Source organism: Giraffa tippelskirchi, chromosome 1 (genome assembly GCF_054371585.1).
Source record: "Giraffa tippelskirchi isolate mGirTip1 chromosome 1, T2T-mGirTip1v1.2.pri, whole genome shotgun sequence".
In the NCBI taxonomy this organism is placed as follows: Eukaryota; Metazoa; Chordata; class Mammalia; order Artiodactyla; family Giraffidae; genus Giraffa; species Giraffa tippelskirchi.
In genome coordinates this window covers 131,685,001-131,703,578 of record NC_137275.1, presented here as the reverse complement: position 1 = coordinate 131,703,578, position 18,578 = coordinate 131,685,001, and the positions used below count along the sequence as shown (strand labels likewise).

General features: G+C 42.8%; 1 long non-coding RNA gene across 1 annotated transcript in view; it reads right to left on the bottom strand.

Annotated features, from left to right (window-relative positions):
- Positions 1-292: 292 nt before the first annotated feature.
- Positions 293-18,578, bottom strand: part of LOC145509158 (uncharacterized) — a 29,820-nt gene continuing 11,534 nt past the window's right edge. The window contains exon 4 of the long non-coding RNA XR_014055884.1: positions 293-2,465. This is a non-coding gene — a long non-coding RNA (uncharacterized LOC145509158). The remainder of the gene's footprint in view (positions 2,466-18,578) is intronic.

Sequence of the window (18,578 nt, the reverse complement as noted above, 5' to 3'; positions counted from 1 at the left end):
GAACAGACACTTCACAAAAGACATTAGTGCATGAAAAGATGATCAACATGATTAGTGATTAGGAAAAAACAAAGTAAAACCACCATGAGATACCACTACATGCCTGTTAGAATAGCTAAAATTAAAAAGACAGACCATGTCAAGTGTTAGGATGGCAATGTAAAATGATACAATCTCTTTGAAATACAGTTTGGTAGTTCCTTAAAAGTTAAACATATACCTATTGTATGGTGCAGTCATTCCACTCTTAGGAATTTATCCAAGAGAAATAAAAACATATATCCAAAAAACATTTACACAAGAACATTCATAGAAGGGTTTATTCATGAGGGCAAAAAGTAAAAACAAACCAAATATCCACTCTCAGGAGACTGGATAAACAAGTTGTGGTTCATCCATACAATGGAATACCATTCAGCAATAGAAAAAGAAAACAATTATGTTGGGTGAAAGAAGCCATACCAAAAAAGAGAGGGAGAATATCTCGTGTATGAGTCCATTTATATGAAATTCTAGAATTGGCAAAACAAATCAAAAGTGGTAGGAATAAGCTTGGGGCTTCCCTGGTGGCTCAGATGGTAAAGGATCTGCCTGCAAATCAGGAGACCCTGGTTAGACCCCTGGGTGGGGAAGATCCCCTGGAGAAGGGAATGGCTACCCACTCCAGTATTTTTCCCTGGAGAAGTCCACAGAGGAGCCTGGCAGGCTACAGGAATCAGTGTAGTGTTATCTGGAGCAGAAACAGAGTGTAGTTGGCTGAAAAGGAGCATGAAGGAATTTTGTGAGGTGATGGAAATATTGTATATCTTAATTAGGGTTGGTGGTGATACAGTTGTAGACATTTGCCAAAACTCATCAAATTATATACTTAAAAATGTATGCATTTTATTGTATGTAAATCATACATCAGTAAAACTGATTAGAAAAAAAACAACTAGAATAACACACCTTGCTCACTAAAATAATTAAAATTAAAAAGCCTGGGACTTCCCTGGTGGTACAGTGGATAAGAATCCGCCTGCCAATGCGGGAGACATGGGTTCAATCCCTGGTCTGGGAAGATTCCACATGCTGCATTGCAACTAAGTCTGTGTGCCACAACTACTGAGCACTGGCACCCTAGAGCCTGTGTCCGGCAAAAAGAGAAGCCACTGCAATGAGAAGCCCAAGCACCACAGCAAAGAGTAGCCCCCGCCCGCTACAACCAGAGAAAGCCTACATGCAGCAACGAAGACAGTGCCACCAAACACATAAATTAATAAATAAAGTTAAAAAAATAAAAAGGCTTAAAGCATCCAGTGTTAGTGAGAGTGTTCCTGGTGGGAGTGTGAACATGGAAGAACATCTCTGGGAAACTGGCAGTTTCCTGTAAGGGCAAACAAGCACTTAGTCTATGACTCAACACCTCCGTGCCTAGATATGTACCCAAGAGAAATAAAAACATATTCCACAAAAAGACTTACACAAAAACACTCATAGCAGCCTTCATCATAATTGCTGAAAACTAGAAACAGCCCAGATATCCATCGACAGGGGAATGGATAAATAAATTGTGGTATTTTCGTGCAAGGGAATAGGAACCACTCAAAAGCAGGAGTAGGGAGAGGGCATGGGATGAGGATTAAGATGCGAAGGAAAGGAGAGCAAAACAAAAAACTACAAGCAACATCATAGGAACACTAAAAAAAAGCTACATTGAAGAAAAAAGCTAGACATAAAAAAATCCATACAGTGTGATTCCATTTATGGTAAATTTTAGAAGAGGTAAAGCTGCTGTATGATGCTAAAGATGAGAAGAGTTGCTGCCTTACGTTGCATAGAGGAGGAACACGGAAGATGCGAAAAGCATAAGGCAATTTTCTGCTGTTGTGGCCATGGTCTATATATTGATAGATGTGTGATCCATACAGATTCATGCATTTGGTAAAATTTATATATACATGGCCTGTGCTTTTCACTGAATGTAAATTGACACTCATTTTTTAAAAAAATCATAAAAAGTAGAAATTCACTTCCAAAACATGAATCAAAAAAAGAAGTTATAATAAAGATTGGGCTGAAATAAAGAAACTATTTTAAAATTATTTTATAAGGAAAAGACTAGGTCTCAGAAGTTGAGGAGTGTAGCTGAGGCATACTTGGGGAGAAAATGAATTGTCTTAAACATATACTAAAAATAGAAAAAAGACAGGCTAAAATTAACGAGTCAGGTGTCCAATTTAAAAAGTTTGAAGAAGTACACAGAAATACATATAAAGAATGTGCTATGTGCTCAGTTGTGTCCAACTCTTTGCAACCCCATGGACTATAGCCAGCCAGGCTCCTCTGCCCATGGGATTCTCCAGGCAAGAATACTGGAGTGGGTTGCCATTTCTTCCTCCAGGGGATCTTCCCAACCTAGGGATTGAACCCGCATCTCTTGTGTCTCCTTCATTGGCAGGTGGATTCTTTATCACTTTCGCCACCTGAAAGAAAGAAATAATAAAGGGCAATAAGTAATGAAATGGCAAAAAGACAGTTGAATAGTGAAGATCTTTTAAAAGACTAATTAAATTGATAAACCCTAGGCAATATTGACCAAGGAAAATGGAAGAAGACATAAAGAATATTAGGAATGAAGAAGGTGACATAAAAAGGAAATATGAACATTTGATATCAATAAGTTTGAAAACTTAGATGGAACAAACAAATTCATAGAAAAGTGCAACTCATCAAAACTGACTTATGAAGTCAAAAGCCTGAATATTCAGAAACCATTAAAGAAATTTAATCAGTGGTTTAAAATACCCCCCCAAAGAAAACACTCAGCCCACACAGAAAGACTTACAGGCAAATTCAATGAAAACATTCCAAGAACATGCAATTTTAATCCAACACAAACTCTTACAGAGAACAGAAAAAAATAGGGAGAATTCCCCAACTTATCCTAGGAGGAAAGAAAATCTTGTTACCAAACCAGAAAAGAACATAGATAAACAGATGCAAAGAAAGCATTTAGTAAATTAAGCATCCATTTCTGACTTAAGAAATCTTTTCAAACTAGGAATAAAAGGGAACTTTTATGCCTAAAATATAGTATCTACCCCAAAAAGTCTACAGCAAAATCTTTCATAAAGATGCATTGAAATTATTCCCTTTAATATATGTTCAACTGATGCACTGTGCTGTACACTTGAAACTAATACAACATTGTAAATCAACTATACTCCAATAAAAATTTAATAAAAGAAATTATTCCCTTTAAGAGAATCAGACATTACATACTTCCTGATATGAGATAGAAAGTACATAGTTCTACCTATTAAGCAAACTTGCCAAAAAAAAAAAAAAGAGAGAGAGAAAGAGAAAGGAAGAAAGAAAAGGAAAAAAATTGACCCTTATTAAAATCAAGCCTTTAGGTCCATCTTCCACATTATACACAATAGCTCTAAAGACACACGTTAATATCATCTGCATCATCTCGAGATGTTGGGCCAGTCAAAGCCAGAATGACTCAGCTTCTTCAACAAATTGCTGAAGAAAAGTAAAGCAAAGAGGGAATGTTACAGATTTAAAGACTTAAAATTCATCTTCAAGTCAAAGTGTAATGAAAAGAGAAACTCAAGAGATGTACCAACCAAATGCAATATGTGGAGTTCAGATTTTAATTCAAACTAACTAACTTATAAAGACATTTTTGAAAAAACTCATAGAAATTTGAACACAGATTTATGATTAGACCATTTAAGAAATTATTACTTGTGATAATATATTGTGATTATGGTTTTCTTCAGGGGTACACATCTGAAATGTTTAGAGGTAAAATGATCTGATGTCCGGGATTTGCTTTAAAATACTTCATGTGAGGGCCTTCCGTTTGGTCCAGTAGCTAAGACCCCGTGCTCCCAATGCAGGGGCCTGGGTTCGATCCCTGGTTGGGGAACTGGATCCCACATGCTGCAACAAAGAGTCTTATGTCCCAATGAAGACTGAAGATGTTGTGTGCTGCAACTAAGACCTGGAGCAGCCAAACAAATAAATAAATAAGTTTTTAAAATACTCCATGGGATATGACAAATCAAACACTATAGGGAAAACACTTGATAGTTGGAAAACTGGGCGATGGGAACATGGAGTTCACTATTCAGTTACTTTACCTTTGTGTATGTTGGAAATTTTCTCTTTTTTTAATTTTTAAAAATTTTTTCTTGAAATAGTGTTGATTTCCAATGTTGCATTAGTTTCAGGTATACAGAAAAGTGATTCAGTTAAAATTATACACGCATATAAACCTTTTTAAAGATTCTTTTCCATTATAGGTTAGTATAAGATATTCAGTATAGTTCCCCATGCTGCACAGTAGGTCCTTGTTGATTACCTATTTTATATATAGCAATGTGCATATTTTAACCTCAGACTCCTAATTTATGCCTCCCCCTATGCCAGTTCCCTTCCGGGAACCATGAGTTTGCTTTCTATGTCTATGAGTCTATTTGTGTTTTGTAAATAAGTTCATCTGTATCATGTTTTTGGATTCCATATATGAGCAATATCATATGATATTTGTCTTTCTCTGTCTGACTTACTTTACTTGGGTATGATAATCTCTAGGTCCATCCATGTTGCTGCAAATGGCATTATTTCTTTCTTTTTTACAGCTGAGTAATAGAAAATCTTTGCTAATAAAAACTTAAAAGACAAATAATGGTGGTGATGATGATGATGATGAAAATGTTATTTTAAAAAGAATACAGAGGGCAAGAGGCCTTCTCCTCCTTGGACATCATGGGGCCTCATGAGCCATCATGGAGGCCCAAGCTGCTAGATAAACTGTCTCCAGCCCACCTCCAAGGCTGATGCTTTACCATCTCTTTCTCCCAGGATTCCTTTCCTGCTGGTCTCTGCAGGCTTCAACCTGCAAATTCAGCACCCCTGCTGCCTAGAGCACATAGCTTTTGTGTTAGTTTACCGAGCATCCACTGCCTCTTGTTCAGGTAACAACACCCCTATTTTCCTTTGGATAAACACCTTTAATCACTCCATGTGGTTCAAATAGGGTTGACCACACCACCCATGTTCCCCCAGAGTGGACCAGTGACTCAGGTGTGACCAGTGAGAATACTACTACTCTGGACACACCCTCTGCAGGAATGGACATGTTACCTAAGCAGGACTTATTCACCAAACAGCATCAGCACCCAGACTTTTGCTGGACATATGAGAAAAGAGGCACTTTCTCTTTACGGGGTAGCAAGGTCAGAAGACTGAAGAGCCTGGAGTGGCTGGGGCCATTTGCCTGAAAATGCAAGAAGATCCTGCCTAGGAAAGAAGCCATCATAAGACAGCAGAGACTCAGAGCCTTATCTCAATGTCATAATCCCTGAATAGAGCCACACCCTCTCTCTGCAAAGCAGTTTCCCCCACAATTTTCCTGCACATTAATGAACAAAACACCTTTTTTTTCTGGGAAGAGAGGAAGAAAAAGAGGGAGAGAGAATGGGGTGGGGGAGAGGGGAAGAGACTGCAATACAGGAGGCCCAGATTCGATCCTTGGGTTGGGAAGATCCTCTGGAGAAAGGAATGGCAACCCACTCCAGCATTGTTGCCTGGGAAATCCCATGGACAGAGGAACCTAGCAGGCTACAGTCCATGGGGTCGCAAAGAGTCCAAAACGACTGAGTGACTAAATCATCACACAGTGGTCTCAGGGGAGTCGGTTCTGAGCTACCTGTCAGACCTACTGGGTCAGTTATTAAGCTGTTGTCTTTTTGTTTCAAACTCTGCACTCTGCTCAACGCCTGCTGTGTAATGCCAGGACTCCCTTCCTCAGCTGACTTCCAGTTATACTCTGCCCAGAGAGAGGGGCCACTAGACAGAGATGGAAGTCTGGAGAAGGAGAAAAGACTCTCCTCCCCATCTGCTTCCTGTGAGCTTTGGTTCTTGAATCTCCCTCCTTCACCAGTAACAGCAGCTGAATCCAGTTCAAAGTTTGTCCAACACAGAAACAGCCTGATTGCATTCCCCTCCCCTCTCCTGTTGGAAACACTGGTACCAGATAACTGGTGACCCTTCTCACAGGTCTTGATCCTTTTCTCTGAGCTCGGAGATACCAGGTCGGCTGAGTCGAGCCCCCTGCCCTCTCTTCAGACATCTGAGTTTCAGCCTCATGGGCCCTTCCCCTAAGTTTCTGAGTTTCAGTAATTCAGTCTCAATCCTTTGTTCTACCAGCCCTGCTTTCTGAAGTTGCTGCCTCGTGACACCTTTGGGTTCCCTCCTTGCCTTTTCTCTGATGGACCACTTTATACCAGTCTACACTTCCTTATATTAAATTCTATCTGAATAACCAGTGTGATTTCTGCTTCTGAGTGCATCCCGAATGATACAGCAACTCAGGAAAATTTCATTCATTTAAAAATATTTATTGAATGTCCCTGTCCTTCAGGAACTCTAACTAAAAATGATGGCCAGAACTGGATTCTGTGACCAGTCACTGCATCTGTAATTAGTGACCTATGTGTGGTTTGCACTCTAAAATTATTTCCATCTATGAGAGTGGATGTTGTGTTGTGCTCCTGATGGCTGATGGTCAGTGATGACATATGACGACAAACGAGGGAAGGAAAGGGAGAGAAAAGACACAGGATAAAGGGGAAAAAAACTGTCAAAGTCTTCCATAGTGGCCAAAAACAAATAAATCAATCAGAAATACTTTGCAAAAAAAAAAAAAAAAATGCAAAGGGAAGATTTACCATAGAAAACCACCTCTCCCTCAGCTTACATTCTATTTGTGAAGCTTTTTTTTTTTTCTTACCTACAAACACTTCTTCCTACCCCATCAGTGGACTAGGAGGCAGGGTCGGAGAAGAGCCAAGTTCTGGAGCGTCAACATCTCGCAAGAAGACCGAGAGTGATTGGATGCTGTGAGTATGGGGGGAGGGGCATTCTGGAAAAACAACATCTCAGTGTTTCTCAGGCTTGTTTAGGAGGAAAGTGCTTACTTGAATTTCCACACATGATGTAGATAAGGGGGGGGCCCAAAGGGGGTGCTTCTGGAGCACTGGCAATATTGTATGTCTTTGCCTGCTGCAGGTTCCATGAGTGTTGGTTTTAATTTTAGTTTTAAGCTGTACGTGTATGTTTTTGTACTTGTCTGAACGTATGGTATAGTTCACAAGTTTTTAAAAAGGGGTGTGGGGAAGTCTGTAGTTTAAGAGGCTTTCCTTGGCAGCCCCGAGGCCCTTCCTTAGAACCTGGAATTCCACGGGGAAATACCCTGAAAATTTTAGGACCAACCCGGCCAGTCAGAGAAGACAGAAACAGTGTCTAAAAGCAGTGTGCCCAGGCAACTAGAAATTTCTGAGCGAGAAATGTGTAAATGAGTTCTGACAGTGTCTAGGGGAGCCACTCTCTGGGCTTGGGGGTGCCTTCAGACCCCCCCCCAGTTCCAGGCAAGGGGTTGACGTGGGGAGACACCTCAAAATCTGGAAAGCTAAGAGGGAAAGGGCTTTAAGCCAGGGAAGAGACAGAAGCTCCCTAGGAACACGGAAGTGAAATGGGGCTGCCCATTAAAAGCCTGATTATTCCTGTGGTGGTTCCAAAGCAAACCACGTGTCCCAAAGCGATGAGCCGCATCTTGTCTGTAACTCATCTTCCCACACTGCAGAGGAGGGGTTCTCCTGGCGAGGGCAGGCTTCCTAAGACCCCGTTTCAGAACAAAAGTCCTCATCCAAAAAAGAGGGGATATATGTATACCTACAGCTGATTCACTTTGCTGTAGAGTGGAAACCAACACAGCATTGTAAAGCAACTATACTCCAATAAAAATTAAAAAAAAAAAGTCCTCTTGCATTTGGATGTGGGTGTTTTGGCACTCAAAAGACACCTAAATGCTCTAGAATCTGGGGAACCCTGTATTTGGGGGTGGCCCAGCCTTGAGGTCATCTCAGGACCCCAAGATATCACAGAACCTGGTGGGGTGGGAGCAGGTCCAGTGTGCTCTCTTAGCTTTGCTCAAGCTGAGCTGGACTCCGCAGATGACCCCCGCCCATGCCTAAGACCAGTTTGGACCAGAAAGCTGATTTAGGTAATTTATCATCAAGGATGCATAGTTCTAAAGCCCTAGTATCTCTATCCTTTCTCCAGAGACTTGCAACCTTTCCCAGTGCTAGGGTACCTGAGAGACTGGTCTGAAGTTACTGGGTTACTATGGGATTGCTGGCACCTTGCTGAGCTCCACTTTCTTGGACAAAATATAGGAACTACTTGCCTCCACACCTCACAGGATTGTTGGAAGAGCTGAAACAAAGGGCATGGATTAATATAATGGTATCTGTTTTCTCTGATCTGTTTTCTTCCATCAGTCAGATGGCTTCACAAGTGAGCAGCCAGCATGTATCTCAAGAAGGGAGCAAACATTCTCTGCATTTCAAAACCTACATATCCTTTGATCTTGCACCTCCACTCCTAGGTCCTCCCCATTCCCTCACACACACACCAGACATACATATCAGACACACACACACACATATACGCACACACACAGAGTGAAGTATATTCAAGGATATTTACTGCCCAGTATGCAGTAGGAAACTAGTTAAATTATGATACATCTAGAAGATAGAAAATTATGTGGCGCTTAAGAAGTAATAAGGCAGTTCTCTATGAACTGGTAAGGGATAATTTCCAGGGACTTCCCTGGTAGTCCAGTGGCTAAGACTCCACACTCCCATTGCAGAGGGCCTGGATTCAATCCCTGGTCAGGGACTAGATCCCACATGCTGCAACAAAGGAATAACTTTTTTAAAAAAATTCAAAAAGTTAAAATTTGTCAAAAGCAAAGTTCAAAAAAACAGGTACAGTGTGCTATTGTTTGTATGAAAAATGTCAATATTTACATAGCAGTTTTTAAACACTACAGATCTCTTTGGAAGGATCCAAAGAAGTCTGATAATAGGAGTTCCTCTGAAAAGAGGGCTGGGGAAGGGGGTGACAGAGGTAGCTGGGAGACCTATGTTTCTGTTTATTCTTTTGCACCTTTTGGATCTTCTGCATGTGTTAAGCAATTATTTTTAATTTAAAATATGAAAAAGTAAAGATGTTAGGCTGCCTTTCCAAAGTGAGAAGTATTTACATTTAATTGAGACTGGGGCTTTTGTTCGGTCGCTTAGTCGTGTCCGACTATTTGTGACCCCATGGACTGCAGCATGCCAGGCTTCCCTGTCCTTTACCATCTCCCAGAGTTTGCTCAAACTCATGTCCATTGAGTCAGTAATGCCCTCCAACCATCTCATCCTCTCCAGGAGAGGGAGACTGGAAAGAGCTTAGCAAATCACCAGGACTCATCAGAATACAGCTTTCTAGCCACCCCATGTTCGAACCTCCCAGTTCAGGCTCCCTTGACCAGAACAGCAGAATATCTGAGATATTCTTACTTTAGTTTCTTCTCTTTTTCAAACTCTCGAACCCCTTCCCTTCTTCTTGCACTCATCAGGACACTGTGCTTCATTTCCTTAGACTTTCATAACATGCTAACATTTCTAACTAGACCTCTTGTTTCATCTTAATTATAAATGATGCTGGCACCCTTGCCGAGACCAGGAAAGACTGGTTGCACTCAACCAGTTCCTGTCTGTCCACGTGTGAGTGACTTCTGGGAAGGCTGTCTGCCTGCTCCATTAATCCTGCCCCCGTGGATTCCTGTAAATTTCAGTATCGGATGACCTTTTGGTCACCCAAGGTTCTGTTCTCCTTCTGATCTCATCCTCAACCCCTTCTCCTCTTAGATTTTGGACCCATTTCCTTGTGAGTCCTATGATTCCTTTTCTGCAGTTTTCCATTACTTAAATCTCTGATTTCTTCAGCTAAGTTCTCCCACCCTCCTTGCTCTCCTGTGTCTGATCACAAACCCTCAAAGATCACTCAGGTTCCAGTTGGAGATTATTAGAGAGGACCCCTAAATTCTGACCAATTCCATCAGGACAATGCTGGACCACAGGTCTATTCCCTGTACATCTTCTTCCCTTCATTTCATCCCCAGGGGTCAGGGAACCATATATGCCCTTTTATCACTTAAGACATCTTTCTAAATTAAATAATTATTTATTTATATTTTTGGCTGTGCTGGGTCTTTGTTGCTATGTGGGCTTTTCTCTAGTTGCAGAGAGTGGGGGCTACTGACTAGCTGCGGTGCATGGACCTCTCCTCGCGGTGGCTTCTCTAGTTGCGGAGCACAGGCTCTAGGGTGCGAGGGCTTCAGAAGCTGCAGCATGTAGGCTCAGTAGTTGCGGCTCCCAGGCGCTAGAGCGCAGGCTCAGAATTTGTGGCACACAGGCTTAGCTGCTCCAGGGGCATGTGAGATTTTTCTGGATCAGGGATTGAATCTGTGTCTCCTGCATTGGCAGGTGGATTCTTTACCACTGAGCTACCAGGGAAGTCTTTGAGACATCTTTCTAGGGAGAAAGTATTGTATACTGAAAAGAACCCAGATTTGAGCCAGAGAGATGTTGCTTTGAATCCTTGCTCTGTTGATTGCCAGCTGCATCTTGGGGCAAGTTAAATTTACCTCATTGAGCTCCAGCTTTCCTTTTGAAAAATAAGTATTACGAATACTTACTTCATAGAGTAGTAATGAGGTTTAAATGAACTTTGTATGTAAAGGGTCTATTTTAGTGCCTTGACTCAGAGTCAGTGCTTAGTAAATAATAGTTCTCTGCCTTTGGATGGTCTCCAACCTCACTTTGCCAACTTCATCCCTTAGAAATTATGCCACGCATGTTCTCACTAACAGAAGCACAAACATCTCCCATCAGGTGTATGTAAATCATATATATGTATATGAATTTATTTGTATAAGTACATGGAAATTGATTTACACAAAGATATATATATATATATATATTCATATGACCCAAGAAAAAATATTTAATAAGAAATAGAGAACCTAGAGACTGTCATACAGAATAAAGTGTCAGAAAGAGAAAAACAAATATCATATAATATTGCTTACATGTGGAATCTAGAAAAATGACACAGATGAATTTATTTGCAAAACAGAAATAGAGACACAGACATAGAGAACAGACATATAGATCCCTGGGGATGGAAGGTGGGGTTTGGATGAATTGGGAGACTGAGATTGACATATCATTATATATACTGTGCTGTGCTTAGTCGCTTAGTCATGTCTGACTCTTTGCAACCCCCTCGACTATAGCTTGCCAGTCTCCTCTGTCCATGGGGATTCTCCAGGGAAGAATACTGGAGTGGGTTGCCATATCCTTCTCCAGGGGATCTTCCCAACCCAGGGATCAAACCCAGGTCTTCTGCATTGCAGGTGGATTCTTTACTGTCTGAGCCACCAGGGAAGCCCAAATATATATACTACTATATATAAGATAGATCACTACTGAGACCCTACCCTATAGCACAGGGAGCTCCACTCAGTGCTCTGTGGTGACCTAAATGGAAAGGCAATCCAAAAGAGAGGGGATGTATATGTACGTATAGCTGATTCACTTTGCTATACAGCAGAAACTAACACAAGATTGTAAAGCAACTATACACAATAAAAATTAATCTAAAAAAGAAATAGAAACTGGAAAAACACATACAGAATAAGAAAGGCATGAGCAGATGGTTGAGAAGATGAACAGCTCAGAAGGAGAAAGGGAGGGACGTGTGGGAATAAGAAGTAAATGGAGCCTCCATCACTAAGAAGCTTATCTCCCTCATATGGCCAGTACAGGTTACCTATGATCTAATTTGTGAATTTGACATGTAGGAGTAATGCAAGATTGTCTCAAAGAGAGAGATTCGTACCTATTTACGAACTGTCAGGAGGTAACGCTGACCCAAAGGAATTAAACACATCTATTTGTCACCTCAGGTTCCAGCAGGATCAAATCACCAGAGGGCAAGGCTATAACTGGAGATCTTCTCCAGGGGAACTTCCTGATGCAGGGATTGAACCCAGGTCTTCTGCATTGCAGACAGATTCTTTACCATCTAAGCCACCAGGGAAGCCTAAGGCCTATCATAGTTCCACCCTAAAAAACAAAAAACTAAAGCCAAGCTCTAAAAAATGTCTGAGAGACAGGAGTTCAGAGGTTGAGGCCTGTGAAGTTAGAGGCCTTACACCTCTATTCAAATAAAAAGATAAATACTGGAAACAGAAATGTAAAAGTTATCTTTATTCATAAACAGCATGGTTGCTTGTGTAGAAAATCCTAAGGAATCAAATGAAAACAATTATTAATAATTGGATTTATCAATGTCAAAACACAGAAGGCCAATGTATAGTCACTGCATTTCAGTAACTAGGAGCAAAATAATTGGAAAAATAAAAATTTAAAAATGATCCAGTAATAGTATAAAGTCATAAAATACAGAGGTGAAATATATAAAAGATGTATATGATCTTTACGCTGAAAATTACAAAAGATTTCTGAGAGAAATTTTATAGGATCTTTACAAGTGGATTATATATTATGTTCATATATAAGAAGACTCAATATTATTAAGATGTCCATTCTCCCTCTGATTCTATAGATTCTATACATTCCCAACACAATTCCAGGAGATGTTTTGGTAGAAATTGACAAACTGATGCTAAAAAATGTGTGTATAAATGGCAAAGGACCTAAAAAGCCAGCAGAATTTTGAAGGAGAGTGAAGTTGTAGTCTTGATTTCAAGACTAAAGTAACAGTAATCAAGACAGTGCGATAACGGTGTAAAGATAAAGATATACATTAAATGAACCAAATAGAGAATGCAGAAATAGAGCCACTTATATATTATCAATTGATTTTCATCAAAGACACCACAGAATTACAATAAGTAAAGAAAAGTCTTTTCAACAAATATTTTTCCACAAAAATTTATCTGATATTGACCACAAAGCTAAATGTTGGAACTAAATCTATAAAACTTCTAAAAGAAAACATGAGAGATAATTTTCATGACCTTGTGGTAAGCAAAGATTTCTTAATGTGAAAATTAAAGCCCTGTCTTCTTCAAAATAAGCCTTAAAAAAAAAATAAAAAGGCAAACCACAGACCACGAGGTAGTATTTGCAATAGATGTATCAGACAAAGGATTTGCATTCAGGATATATAATAATTCTACAATTCAATTTTTAAAAGACTTACAGCCTGGTTTGAAAAGGGATAAAAGACTTGAACAGACATTTTGCAAAATAAGATAGATGAATGACGTGGATGTACATGAAAAGTACCCAACTTCACTAATCACCAGAGAAATGCAAATTAAACTATGATGAGATATTGTTAGAATGGCTAAAAATTTTTAAACTTACAAAACCAAATGTTGGTTGTGTAGCAACTGGGACTCTCAGATGTTGATGGTGTGAATGTAAAATGGTACAACCACTTTGGAGAAGTTGGGAGAATTTCTATAGATAGGAACATGCACTTAACAAATGATCCAGCAGTTCTACTTGTAGGTATTTACCCAAGAGACACAAAGACTTGTATGTAATATTCATAATGACATTATTCATCATAACAAAAAAACTAGAAAGGACTCGAGTGTTCATCAGTTAGTAAATGGATAAACAAATTGTGGTATATCCATTGAGTGAAGCTCAAAAACATGATGCTGAACAAAAGAAGTCAGACTCTAAAGAGTGTGACTCCTGGGACTTCCCTGGCAGTCCAGTGGTTAAGACTCCGAGCGCTCCACTGCAGTGGAAGCAGGTTCAATCCCTGGTTGGGGAACTAAGATTCCCACATGCTGCACAGCACAGCCAAAAAATAAAAATAGTAAAGAGAGTGACTCCTTTTTTACAAAGTTCTAGACTAGGTAAAACTAATCTGTGGTTAGGAGTCAGGTAAATTCTTACCTGAGATGGGATGGAAAGAATGGGATTGACTGCAAAGGAGCACCAGGGAAATTCCTGGAGTGATGTAAATGTCTGACAGGTGTCACAGTTACATGGATGTATATATGGATAGGGCTTCCCTTGTGGCTCAGATGGTAAAGAATTTGCCTGCAATGCAGGAACTCGGGTTCAATCCCTGGGTTGGAAAGACCCCCCGGAGAAGGGAATGGCTGCCCACTCCAGTATTCTTGCCTGGAGAATCCCACAGAGGAGCCTGGCGGGCTACAGTCCATGGGGTCGCAAAAGAGCTGGACACAGCTAAGCGACTAACACTTACTATATGGATATAGCCCAGCAGGCTTCTCTGTCCATGGGATTCTCCAGGCAAGAATACTGGAGTGGGTTGCCATGCCCTCCTCAGAGGATCTTCCTGATTCAGGGATCCATCCCAAGTCTCCTGTGTCTCCTGCATTGCAGGCAGATTCTTTACCTGCTGAGCCATCAAGGAAGCCCATATATATATGGATATAGATGTGGATATATAAACATATGGCTATATATTTGTTATATATATATGTTAAAAATATATATTTGTTAAAACTGGTTGAACTGTACATTGAAGTATGTACATTGTGTTGTGTATAAATTATACCTCAATACAGTTGATTAAAAAAAGAAGTCCACCCATAGTTCCTACTTGCTCACAGGTGTCATCATGGTAAAATTTCCCAGCTCTGGTCCTAAGAGCTAGCCTGTGCCTCTGCCGAGTTGTGTGCCTTTGTATGTCCTTCCTTTGGCCCCTCGTCACGTGCTATTATACAACTGTTATTGTTTCCAGATCATGAGCTGCTTGAGGTGTTGGGCTAGCCTGACCAAGCCTCCAGGTGTTCAGTACTAAAACAGAGCATCCCAGGCAAGCCAGGTCTCTTGATCACTTTACCTGGTGCCTTGGATTTAGCTTTATGCGAGGCATAAGGGTGTACGCTCAGAAAACTTTCGCTGAACACTTAGAATGTTTGGGTTGAGGGGATCTCAAGGTTCTTCTTCTTCTTCTTTTTAATATTTGTTTTTATTTATTTATTTGGCTGTGCTGGGTCTTCGTTGCAGCAAGCAGGATCTTTAGCTGCGGCATGTGGGATCTAGTTCCCTGACCAGGGATCAAACCCAGACCCCCTGCATTTGGAGCGTAGAGTCTTAGCCACTGGACCACCAGGGAAGTCCCTCAAGGTTTTTCAACTTGGTGCCCTCATGCAAACTGAGGCCCCGAGAGGTGAAGCCAGAGGCAGTGGATACACACGCCCAGATGCCATGTTCACTTGCATCCTGCCCACAGCTCTGGCCTCTCTGCCATGCTGCAGGGTGTTTTGGAAGGCAGATAAACAAGCCTTATTTAAGTTTTAAGGAGCCTCGAGAGTCTCCCAGAGCCCCGTCTCCAGGAAGCTCCTCTCCCGGCTCTGGTGAAGTCATCTGACCCCAAGTGGCCTGCGGTTTCCTCTCTCCCTGCACTCCCAAACCCTCCCTGAGTCCCAGGCTGCCTGGGATGAGGGCTGACCTTTCAGGGAGCAGTTCGCTCAGAAAGCGCCTTTATGTCAACAAAAACAGCCTTCAGGTCTTCCAGAGGCAGCCTTGTTTTCCTCCTTAAGTTCCCGGGGGAGAAAAATAACCAGCGGTAGGGAGGAGGGAGACCGAGGGAGTAACCCGCCTCCCTAGACCTTGGGCTCTGCTCTCCCAGGCCCGTTATCAGGGCCTCCTTTGTCAGAACTCAGTTCTCAGTGGAGGGGAGAAGGGGTGTGAGTAGGGGATTGAAACAATGCCACCCTGTCTGGCAGCGGGAGCTGGACGCTTGACCTGATTAGGCTCAGCGAGAAGGAGACTGCAAAGGCAGGCTTGAAAATCCCCACCCGGGAGACGTTCCTTCCCCGCGTCTCTGCCAAGGCCGCTTCTTCAGTGGAAGAGGCTCTCATTTCCCACTGGTCTCTGTCCTCTCGGCCTGGACAAACGCTTTGCCTCTCTGTCCTTCCTTCCCACCAATCGACTCCCAAACACAGAGTGTTTTTCTCGCTTCAGCTCTCCCTCCTTCGGGCCCCGCCAGCGCTCCGGAGTCCAGCTGGCATCCACATGAAAGCTCTTCCCTGTCCAGAACCCACGTGGAACCCAAGGCTGCCCACACCCACAGGCCTGGCCCCTGGTCCCCGCACGCAGGGCCATGGAAACTTGGCTGTAACACACCAGGGAGCAGACAGCCCCGAGCCACCCAAAGAGGAGCCTCCCGGGGGCACTTGATCCATGGTGCACCTGGGCCTGGCAGAGGATGCTGAGCACGTGGACACGGAGCTGGGCCAGCACTTTCCGCCTGTTGGTGCAGGTGGAAGGAACACAGGAGCCCTGCTGTTGCCAAGGGCTTGGCAGAAAGAGCGAAAGCCAAGAAGTCAGGGTGGCTCAAGGGGATCAGAGGAGGTGTGTGGCCACGCCAGGAATCTGGGTCTGATCCTCGGGATGGTGGCTAAAGGAACAGGCTGGAGCTTTCTTGAGGGAATATCTGGTCTTTTGACCTGGGTGTGGTACCAATGGGCAGGGCCAGGTCTCTTCCTGAGATGCAGGTACAGCCTGGGGACACTGAGCCCCCAACAGAAGGCCAAAGGGCTGCGATTCACTCAAGGCCAAGCTTCAGCTGCAGACTCCTCACTTCTAAAGAATCTCCTAGTAGATCTGGAAGGGTTCATTCTTACAGTGGGCTTCCCAGGTGTTGCAAATAGTAAAGAATCCAACTGGCAATGCAGGAGACACAAGAGATGAGGATTCGATCCCTGGGTTGGGAAGGTCCCCTGGAGGAGGAAATGGCAACCCACTCCAGTATTCTTCCCTGGAGAATCCCAAGGACAGAGGAGCTTGGTGAGCTATAGTCCATGGGGTTGTGAAGAGTCAGACACAACTGTGTGCACACATACATACGCACACACGCTCTTACAGCAAAATCTGGGAGAAGATATACCACCATCTCAAAGACATGATTATGGAGGGGAACTTTAAGTTTTTGTTGTTGTTTTTTGTTTGGTTTTAGTCCACCTGTGCTTTCTTTCTTTCTTTTTTTTTTTTTTTACAACAAGCAAGGATTACTCTTGTAAAACATTTAAAGAAAAAAATTTTTGTTAAATGACACACTACCCATAAGGTGTTAAGCAAAATGAGGGACTGGCCCCTCCTCACGGATAAATAAATGTTAGATGTTACTAGTTTAATACGAGAAGGAGATGAGAAGAAGAAGCCGAGGAAAAGAAAAAGGATAAAGAGGAATATGCAGAATGAGGAAGAAATCGAAGGAAAAAAAAGAAGTAGTGAATGAAGGAAGGGAGAAAGGGAAAACGTGTGGCCATGCTCCTCTGCGCTAGGGATTTCCCAGGCAAGAATACTGGAGCAGGTTGCCATTTCCTCTTCCAGGGGATCTTATCGACCCAGGGATTGAACCTGCATCTCTTGCATCTTCTGCATTGGCAGGGGGATTCTTTACCGCTCACACCACTTGGGAAGTGCCAAAATGTGTGGACATGAAGAGTTCACATTCCCCTCGCAGATTCCTGGGGCTCAGTGCTGGGTTCTCAAAGAGTAAGGCATTAGGGGAGCAGAAGAAATATTAGCCGGAGGCCCCTTAACTTTCTGGGTCAACAGTAAAGAGCCTGGGCTGAGTTGGACTAGGGGGAAGCTTCCTGAACTGGCTGTGGTTATAGCTGCAGAGATTGTTCATCAATGCCTTTCACAGCCCCTGTATGGGGTTTGTTGCCCATCTCTGGTTTCTGGATCTCTCTCTCAGTCTCTCTCTCTCTCTCTCTCTCTCACACACACACACACACACACACACACACACACACACACAAGACACCGGGCCAACTCCCTTTGGAAGCTCCATTGCTGCCTTGAAATGAATGTTTTTGTCTCCCCACTGAGGGAAGATGTGCTGGACATGGGAATGGGGTGTCTTTGCTGCCAGCACCCTACAAGCTAATCAAGCCATCTTTGGTGACATCATGTGTTCTGCGTGGATGTTTGCTGCGAAAGCTGCAAAATAATCTGAACTTTCAGCCCCAGACTGCTCCCCAGAGGGCAGTATCCTCTGCACTGGGCCAAAATGGAACCCACACCTCCGCTCCTTAAGGGAGAAGTTAGTGACGGTGCCAGGGGGCTGCCTCCCTCATGCTTCCCAATTGCACATTCCACCCCCCACCCCACCCCACTGCCATGAAAATCCTCATGGTCTGAGTCCCTCAGGGTACCAGAGGTAGAGAAAATGAGGGCTGAAGTGGGTTGAGGAGGGAAGGAAGGTGGGTCTAAGGAGCCTGGGACTGAACGAGGATGACTCCAACTGCCTCCTTCTGGGGCTGCTGTCCTTTATCACAGGCACTTGGCTGGTGGGAGGCTACAGCAGGACCTTGGCAGACCCAGGCAGGAGCAGCTGAGATTAGTGCTGGTGGTAATACAGAGAAGGGGGAAGGAAGCAGGGAAGTGTGAGAGGTCATGAGGGGAAGAAGCAGTGGAACTGGGGGACTGAATGGATCTTGCAGGAGAAGAGGAGGCTTGGATGCTGAGAGATGTGGTAACTATTTTAGCACCCAGGAGGAGGAGAAATGTTCTAGTTGAGAATCTATGAGAAAAGAGCCAGTTCATTTCATAGGCCCTGGAGAAGCTCAGAACTTGAAGAAGGAGGGTAAGGTGAGGTATGGGAGGAAAAGGGGGACATAAGTAGAAAACCTACCTACGTTCAGAACA